General features: G+C 34.5%; 1 long non-coding RNA gene across 1 annotated transcript in view; it reads left to right on the top strand.

Moving 5' to 3' along the window:
• The window catches only part of LOC133192716 (uncharacterized), a 36,061-nt gene extending 25,896 nt beyond the window's left edge, over positions 1-10,165 (top strand). Inside the window, exon 2 of the long non-coding RNA XR_009721858.1 lies at positions 9,800-10,165. This is a non-coding gene — a long non-coding RNA (uncharacterized LOC133192716). The remainder of the gene's footprint in view (positions 1-9,799) is intronic.
• The last annotated feature ends 338 nt before the right edge of the window (positions 10,166-10,503 follow it).

Raw genomic sequence — 10,503 nt, 5'->3', positions numbered from 1 at the left:
TTGATGTATGCCATTTTCAAAACTCACCATATTTCTTTTATTTGACTCTCATTCATTTAGGTAGAGAGACCTAAACACATGGGGGGTAAACCTTTCCCAGTACACATTTTCAAAAAGTTTGAAGCATCAGCATAACAAATCTTAACAGAGTAAGGCAATTTTTGTCTGAGAAAAATTTATTTGTTTGAAAATAATAGTTTGGGCACTGTCACATATATTTTATCAAATTTTGATGCAATCACTTAGTATTAATTAAAATTAAAGGGGCTCAGTTATTGCGATATCACTGAAATTACAAATTATAAACTTACTCTTTTTTACATGTATTTTCACTAAATATCATTATTTTGAGAAAAAGAATGATTCAGTATGCAAATATATCAGTTCACAGAACCACATTTATTCAAAGAATTGCTGTGCTTTAATTTTTTTTTCAAATTAGACCCATCTTACTATTGATAATTACATAAAAAAAATACCCCCCTCCCCTTCATTTTCCCCCTCATTTGTCTTCTATAATGTGATAGAACTTAAACTTTTCATTATTTTCATATAGATTATATATTTTTCTTTAAATTATAACAAAACAGATGGTCTTTTTGCATATTTAATGAACAAAATATCAGAAATATGTACATTTTCATGTAATTATTGGATTCTACTAAACACCTGAAATTTACTCACAAATGCCAAGTAAGGACAGGATGATCACTTTAATTATTCAGGGGAATCAAATGCATGTATTTGATCACTCAGATACATTGAAATTGAATGGAAATATACTCAGAAAAAGGACAGTCAGTAAAATCAGATTTCCACAGTATATTTTCTATAGAATCAGGTAATGGTTGGAGGGGTAGGGTAGATAACTGCAATCTTCAGGACACTTCTTCTTGAACCTTTGATGCAAGAGGGTTTTTTGTATATTACAATAAATATCCTGAAAAATAGATTAGGTTTTCTTTTTGCAAACAAGCTATAGATGTATAAATTCAAGCAATTAAGAGGTAAAATGGGATTTCTCAAAACATCAAAAATAGGAGAGTATGTGTTTCATGTGAGTACATTTCATGAAGGCATGCAATTCTTATTGAATTTTTTATATGTAGCTGCATTTGAAATTGGTCAAAGTTACCATTAAACACTGTTTTGATAAGAAATAGATTCTTTTGGATTGTAGGAGTTGGTCATTTTTGAAGTAACACAAAGAATATGGGGTTAAGATGGTTGACCGACAATTGGTGGGGTCACTTATTTGCCTCTAACTTTTTTTATTTTTCATTGAAATAAGACATATTTAGTATATTTTTACTCAGAATTGATTGCACTTTCTAAATATGGAAAGTTATTTTAATTAAAAAGCAAACTTTGAAAGTTAAAGGTGGCAGGGGATAGTTTCGTACTAAAGACCCGGTCAAATTTCTTAAAAAATTGAGATATCCCCTGTTTGATGTGATATTTTATTTAGAAAAATGATTAGAATAATTATGGGACACATTTGCAGTGTAGCAAAGTGCTTGCTGAAAAAAATGATGTGCAACTTGTAGGTGTCACTATGACACTTATCGTATACAGAGTTGTAAATGCGAACCTAAGACACGTGGTCAGTTGCAGAGAAAATTCAGCTGAAAAGCAGTAGGCCTTAGAAGAAGGTGTGTATCTCAGAGGGAAGATGAATGGCCCCATATCAATTGGTGAATTTTCATTTGGGCATGCATTGATTTACAGAGTACTGGGTGTTTTATCCTGCTCGCTCGGGCCTGGGGATGGGTTGTATGGGTGCGACTGAGGCCCAAATCTTGGAAAAACAAGCCAAAATTTTGGGAGACCCCAGGTGCATTTTTGGTACATGTGCACTCTACTAGGCAGATTACATGTAATTTGTTGACATAATTTGTGAGCCATGGGCATATGAAGTGTAATTAATTAGCCCCTGGAAAACTGTCCCCATGTACATGTTTTTATGGATCACATGTATATGTGTACCCCCTCGGCACATGTTTGGCATTAAAAAAAACTATCCTCTGCCACCTCAGCCAAGTTGGATTTCTTCATTATTAGATAATTCATACCACTATTGTTCTTGATGCAAGTAATTAGATAATCCATACCAAGAATAGTCTTGATTAGTTATAACAATTGTTTGTTAAAGTAATACAAAGACAAAAACAAAGTTTTTGGACAATGCTTTTTAAGTGATTGGGCTTTCTGGGAGATTCCCAATTTAGCCTACTTGATGCTGAAATTCCCAATTCTGAGGGCCCCAGCCCTCAGTCCCAAAGTACTGAAAAAAAAAACACTGGCAGTAAATATTATATTTGAAATCAAATACATTTGATACATATATTTATTACTACGAAAATGTTAATGATTCAATAATTTGTTGTTTAATGGTTATAATGTAGTTTAAATATTGTACAGGCTAGCAGTCTCTTAAAGACAAAAAGGAAAATGACATGAAAAATTGATTTAAATTTCAACGAGTACTCGACTTTCATTTGACTAAAGCCTCTGACTGTGCGACTTAGCTGTCCGAGTAAAATTAACATCGCTATTTATCATTTATAAGTTGTACAGTTTTTTTTTTTTTTATTTTAAATGAGAAATTTCAATTTCTTTTGGATAGGTGTGACTGCCATCTGATAACTGAAATTTGATACCAAGCATGACCATATTTGCCAGAAGAGCATCTGTTTGGAGATGACGAAGAATAAGCAGCATAGTGAAATTTAAATAGTCACACAAGGATAAAAGTCCTTCCATCTAGGATTATGGACACATCAGGCCTTAATACATTAAGAACTTGTAATATATGTATTTTTACAAAAACATTTAGAGAGAACTGCTATTTTGGCATATACAGCAACAAATGTTAACATATGTGCATATTTCAAATGACTTCAGTGCTAAGGGCATGTACATGAGCGAGGATTGTTAGAAAAGTTTGCGGACACATTGATTTAAGGAAATTTTACTGTGCACTCTGAAAAATGACCTGTCTGAAGAAATAATTTTTTAATAGCTCGGTGCTCTCCAAGACTTTCAATGACATTGCAATTCTCAACTTTGTGTTTTCGCATTGATCATCTATAATTAGCAATGAAACAGTCATAACCCCTCTAATTTAATTCAAAATTTTGCAACACACCCTCTTTGAATATTATAGCGACATGTAAAATATCATTAATTTTTTTTGCACTACAACAGTGCAATTTTTTATTTCAAGAAATTGGTCTGATTTCAATATAGCTTTGATTACAAATAGACAACTCTTAGATACATAATTCTTTTTATCTTTTTAGCTCTTGTGAGCCAAAGGCTCAAAGAGCGAATGCTATGGCCATTTGTGCGGTGTACGTAAACTTTTTAGCTCACCTGAGCTGAAAGCTTAAGTGAGCTTTTCTGATCACCAGTTGTCCGTCTGTCTGTCCATCCGTCTGTAAACTTTTCATATTTTTGTCTTCTTCTCAAGAACACTGAGCCAAATTTAACCAAAGTTGGTACACAGCATCCTTGGGTGAAGGGGAGTTTGTTAAAATGAAGGACCAACCCCCTTTACAAGGGGAGATAATCAAGAGAAGACAAAAATAGGGTGGGGTCATTAAAAAATCTTCTCAAGAACCACAGGGCCAGAAAAGCTGAAAGTTATGTGGAAGCATCCTTGGGTAGTGTAGATTCTAAATTCTTCAAATCATGGCCCCCAGGGGTAGGGCGGGGCCACAATAGGGAATCAAAGTTTTACATTGAAATATATAGGCAAAATCTTTAAAAATCTTCTTCTCAAGAACTACTGGGCCAGAAAAACTGAAACATATGTGGAATCATCCTGGGGTAGTGTAGATTCTAATTTTTCAAATCATGGCCCTCGGGGGTAGGGTGGGGCCGCAATAAGTATTACAAGGGAGGGTGGGTCTGGTGAAGAACAGCAGGGCCAAAGTAACTCAGGTGAGCATTGTGGCCCATGGGCCTCTTGTTAGAATATGGGCCATAACTCAAGAACCCCTTGGCCAATTATTGTCAAATTTGTCACAGTGTATCCATGGCCCAAGGGCTCCCGTTTATAGTAAACTTAGGGTTGTGACCCTTAAACAAGGGGAGATAATTAGGTAAATAAAACCAAAAGTACTGGTTGCTAAAAAATCGTCTTCTCAAGAACCACTGGGCAGATTATCACCAAACTTTCACAAAAGGATGAAAATATATTGTAGATTAAAATTTGCAAAGGGAATCACTTTGGGACAAAGGGCTTGGTCTCAAGGTCACTTCAAAGTTGACCAAAAATTACATTTATTAAAATGTTGATATTTTGCTTACTATAAGGACTAGGATCATCAAATCTTGTCAATTGATGCATCTAAGGACCTCGTATCATGTTGACTCAAAAGTAGTTCATGGTTACCTACTTTTTAAATTTTGCAGCCATTCTTTTTCAAAATGATTTAGAGGCATATTTTGAACAGTTTCAGGCCTATTATCATCAAACTTTTTCAGTTGACAAATGACAGAATGAGACCACTATTCTTTAAATTTGCTTGTTGTGTATTAGGCTCATAATTCACATTATATCTACTGCAATCAACTTCAATGGATTCAAATATTTTTAATGAATTCTTATTAAAAAAATTTACTTGAATATATGTGTAATATACATGTACATGTAAAAGATTATTTTAACATGTTACGAAAATTTAAATATATGTGTCTTTTTCCCCCCTTGTAAAACATTTGATGAAATGAACCCAAGAAGTACAGTAAAACCATTTTTTCTCAATTTCAACTGGACCAAGATCGTCAAGATATCCAATGACTCCAGATAACCATGCAGGGTAAAAAACTTAAAGAATAAGGGGTTGGGAGTACCAACTCACTTCACCATATAAATGGTACATGTATTTAGATATTGGTTTTTGAGATAATGAAGTTTAACTTTTAAGTTAAAGGCTGAAAAAGATGTTATGTTAAAATTTTCCACAAGTGACACCGTGTCTTACTGAAATCATCCCTGTGTATTTCTTGTAAAAGTATTTTTCTACTTACTGATTGTCAAAGAATGGATATCCTCAATCAGTAACACATTTGGTTTACTTACTATGTAGTTATGCTGTGTAAATGTTTTGTCAAGCAATTATTATGACAGTGATGTAGCAAAACACTGATGATTCTGTAGTATGACACGTGTTACTAACATGATTGCATCAAAGATGTCAGATGAATAGAAAAGTCTAGAAATTAAAAATCAAAAGTCAAAGTTCAAGAAATGAGGGTCTGGGAGTATTAGTGTTTTGGATACAATTTCAGGAGTACTGTTGGAGAGAGTACAGTTGAATTATATATCCTCATGCTCACTCCAGATTCAGAGTTCCGGAGATGAGGTCTCTTGATATTTGGGTCAAAGAAGAAAGAGAATGTTAGCAAAGTTGACAATCTAAACAGAAACATGTAACCTTTAGGTGGAAATTAAACAAATATTTATCCTTTTATTACGATATCAACTTACAAGCTAAGAAGGAAGACCCACTCGTTGCTTTGCAACGAGCTTTGCTCTAGTTATTATTATTATTATTATTTTTCTTCCTGGGTACTTTTTTGTCCGTGAGTGATCTCCGAAACTACACATCCGATTGAGGTGAAACCTTTTTAGGGTTACTAGGCATGTTATGTAGATTTGCGGAACGAAGGTCATTTTGCGCGCACGCGCATGCACGTGCGTGCGCGTGCAATGCGTAAAATGACAAATATACTTGATATAGCTGTAACTTTTATATTTTTTGATAAAATGCTTTGATACTCAGAATATAAGGATATATTAAAAGTGTGAACAAGATGACATGGTCAACATGCACATGCATGCACGTGCGCGCACGCGCAAAGCGTAAAATGACCAATTTACTTGATATAGTTGTAATTTTGAAACTTTTTGATGAAATGCTTTGATACTCAAAACATTTATATGTATTTAAAGTGTAGACAAGACGACATGACCATCATGCACATGCATGCATATGCATGCACGTGCGCGCGCGTGCAATGTGTTAAATGACCAATTTACTTAATATAGCCATACTTTTTATATTTTTTGATGAAAAGCTTTGATATTAAGAATATACAGATATATTAAAAGTGTAGACAAGATGATGTGGCCATCATGCACATGCATGCACATGCGCGCGCGTGCAATGTGTTTAATGACCAATATACTTAATATAGCCATAACTTTTATATTTTTTGATGAAAAGCTTTGATACTAAGAATGAACAGACATATTATAAGTGTAGACAAAATGGCATGGTCATTATGAACATGCATACAGGTGCGCGTGCGCGCAATGCTAAGATGACCAATATACTTGATATAGCCGGAACTTATATATTTTTTGATGAAATGTTTTGATACTGAGAATATAAAGATGCATTTATAGTATAGACGGAATTACATGGTCAACCTGCACATGCCTGCATGCACGTGCGCGCGCGTGAAATGCGTTAAATGACCAATATACTTAATTGCCTTATTTAATGAAGCTTACAGGAAATGACACCAAAAGGGAGTTGGGGAGCGTTTGGGGAACATCTGTAACGGTCCCCGTTACAATTAATACTAGTTATTATTATTCTTTTTTCTTCTTATTTCTTCTCCGGTACTTTTTTGTCCGCGAGTGTTCTCGGTAACTGCTCATCCAATTGAGTTAAAACCTTTTTAGGGTTAATAGGCATGTTATGTAGATTTGCGGAACAAAGGTCATTTTGCGCGCACGTGCATGCACGTGCGTGCGCGTGCAATGGGTAAAATGACCAATATACTTGATATAGCTGTAATTTTTATATTTTTTGGTGAAATGCTTTGATACTCAGAATATAAGGATATATTAAAAGTATGAACAAGATGACATGGTCAACATGCACATGCATGCGCGTGCGCGCACGCGCAAAGCGTAAAATGACCAATTTACTTGATAATATCGTAACTTTTATACTTTTTGATGAAATGCTTTGATACTCAAAATATTTATATATATAGAAAGAGTAGACAAGATGACATGGTCATCATGCACATGCATGCATATGCATGCACGTGCGCGCGCGTGCAATGTGTTAAATGACTAATATAATTAATATAGCCGTAATTTTTATATTTTTTGATGAAAAGCTTTGATATTAAGAATATATATATATATATTAAAAGTGTAGACAAGATGATTTGGCCATGATGCACATGCATGCACATGCGTGCGCGTGCAATGTGTTAAATGACCAATATACTTAATATAGCCGTAACTTTTATATTTTTTGATGAAAAGCTTTGATACTATGAATTAACAGACATATTATAAGTGTACACAAAATGGCATGGTCATTATGAACATGCATGCATGTGCGCGTGCGCGCAATGCTAAGATGACCAATATGCTTGATTTAGCCGGAACTTATATATTTTTTGATGAAATGTTTTGATACTGAGAATATAGAGATGCATATATAGTATAGACGGGATGACTTGGTCATCCTACACATGCATGCACGTGCGCGCGTGAAATGCAAAAAATGACCAATATACTTCATTGCCTTATTTAATGAAGCTTACAGGAAAAAAGTCACCAAAAGGGAGTTGGGGAGCGTTTGGGGAACATCTGTAACGGTCCCCGTTACAATTATAACTAGTTATTATTCCTTTTTTCTACTTTCTTCTCCGGTACTTTTTTGTCCGGGAGTGTTCTCATAAAACCACTCATCAGATTGACATGAAACCTTTTTAGGGTTAATAGGTATGTTGTGTAGGTGTTCGGAACGAAGGTCATTTTGCGCGCACAAGCATGCACGTGCGTGCGCGTGCAATGAGTGAAATGACTGATATACTTCATGAAGCCGTAACTTTTATATTTCTTGATGAATTGCTTTGAAACTCAAAATATAAAGATATATTAGTAGTCTAAACAAGATAACACGGTCAAATTAGCGTGAACTCACGCGCATGCACGTGCGCTCTTCTCTGATTGGCTGATACAAAAATCTCAATAATTTCCTTGTTTTTTGACAAAATACTTTGAAATTTAGAATATAAGTATATATTATAAGGTGCTACAACATGTTATATAGGAAATTTCTTGAAAACATGCAGGTGTGCTGCAATCTGATTGGTTGAAACTTTAAATGTCCATAACTCCCTTGGTTTTCAACAAAACAGGATGAAATTTACGACATGGATAGGCACATAGAGCTCCTACATTATGATACTATCAAAATTGAATGCAAGGCCATGCATGCGCGTATGCTGAATTCTGATTGGCTAATACTTAAAGGGTTACATCTCTCTTATTTTTCAATGAAATTCTTTAATATTTAACACAAATGTATGTATTGTGACACACTATAAGAAAATTATTGTGAAAATTGTAGAAAACATGTGCAAGCACATGCGCTGAAATTTGATTGGCTAATACCCATATGGCTATATCGGAGTAGTTTTCCAATGAAATACCCTTAAAAATAAAGTGTCCATCTATATTACAAAAGTATTGTCTAATTTATTGAAGCTTGTAGGGAATGGGGCATCATAAGGGATTGGGGAGCCGTTTGGGGAACATCTGTAACGGTTCCCGATACAATTAGCACTAGTTCTTATTTAAATTGTAAGGCACTTTTGCTATATGTAATAAAATTACATATATGTACGCTGTTTAAATCATTGGCTTAAAAATGGCATTCGACGCAACTTAATTACCCGGAAGATAGACAATGTTAACAATACTCTCGAGCTCTCTGGATAGTAAAAGCCAAAAAAAAAATCTTTTTTAAAACAATGATACATAAGTCAAATCAGAATGAAAGTATTTCCACATAGTGCACATTGATGTCGATTAAAGTTGTTATTCATCATAAAGGACATTTGAAAGATATAATGAGGGCAACAGATCATCGCTATCTCTTCAATTTACCTCAGGTGAGCATTTTGATCCACAAGCCCCTTGATTTATCAATTCTTAATTTTTTTTTATATACCTCCCAAAAAAAGATATATCCCTAATAAAATCTACCAGGGGTCATTATTCTAAGGGGGTCATTTTTCTTCACGTAGGGTATGAAGATTTTAAGGGTGATGCCACTTTTTTTTAATGGCAAAAGGGTAATTATTCGACGTCGAAGAATGATCGGAGGGTCATTATTCGACGTCGAATAATGACCGAGAGCTTTATTCGACGTCGAAAAATGTTCCCCTGTCATTATTCTATGGGGGTCATTATTCGTCTTTACACCGGCCCTTCAGACAGTTTTTAACTCAAGAGGCTGACCGGAAAATTTAAATATAGTTCTGAGATAAATTCAATACCCAAGTACCTGTGCATAATGCCAATATCTAGTCCATTGTATATTAATACCACATTCCCTTATGGCCAAGGACTAGTAATTGCAGGACTTCAGATATTCTTTGTTTTTACATTTTAATATTATGTTGCCGAAATTTTCCTGTGCTTTACAAAGTCAAGAAATTTAAAAGAAATTGATTTTTGAGTTATTCCAGCTAATACTACTTCAAATAAAAGCCTTGCCGAAACATTTATTTTGTTCTCTTTCAAAAACAAAAATAAACAACATTTTGGAAACTCTTGTAATTGAAAAAAAAAAACTTATAGTCAGTATATATTTCAGAACCTTTATAATTTGTTTTCGGTATTTAACGAATTCATCAAATAAAGAGGCCGAAAAAAAAATTAATTTTGCTTTGTGAAATAAAAGTCTGGTTACGCACCTCGCATCACATGAACATGACTAGCAAAACTAACTTTCGGTTAATATCTGTACAGGTATCTGTGGGAACACAACATACAGCTCTAGAGCACAAATTTGTTGTGGCGGGGTGGTCAATTTAAAAAGCTTTGGTACAAGCTGCTGTGGAAGAAGAATGTACAACTGGAGCAATCAAATTTGTTGCAGAGGGCAGATTAATTCGAAAGGCTCTTACACAAGGTGCTGTGGAAGGAGGACGTACAACTTCCGCTTTCAAGTTTGTTGTGGCGGGCGGATTCATTCCAAGAGCTCTGGCACAAGCTGCTGTGGAAAGAGGGCGTACTTCCCTCGCTTTAAAGACTGTTGTGATGGAGTTATCTGCTAAAATATTATGCTAATTTTCTCAAATTTTATTTGAGTTATTAAAATTTGATTGATATTAATTGTCTTTTTACCCGTACATACCCAAAAAGGGAGATATTGCAATTACGCATAATAAGTTGATTCCATGAATGTATACAGATAAATAAAATATTACAAATTGATTGATTGATTATAAGTAGTTTTACGTCCCATTCGAAAATTTTTCACCCATAACCTCGTATAAAGGCCTAGCTGCACAACCGTGACTCTCTGCTTTTTGCAATTCGCTTCGGGCATTATTTCTTGTATTTTACGCTTTTCCCCACTTTAAGAATGGTATCCGATAATTAACCATATATTTTACTCCTATTCCTCATACTTTATTCACCTTTCAACGGTTCCTAAAGGCCGTTTGTGG

This window comes from Saccostrea echinata, unplaced genomic scaffold (genome assembly GCF_033153115.1).
Source record: "Saccostrea echinata isolate AGI-Se365-2 ecotype Australia unplaced genomic scaffold, CSIRO_AGI_Sech_v1 ptg000025l, whole genome shotgun sequence".
Lineage (NCBI taxonomy): Eukaryota > Metazoa > Mollusca > Bivalvia > Ostreida > Ostreidae > Saccostrea > Saccostrea echinata.
The sequence above is the reverse complement of the archived record's forward strand: the minus strand, read 5'-3'. Positions and strand labels throughout refer to the sequence as shown.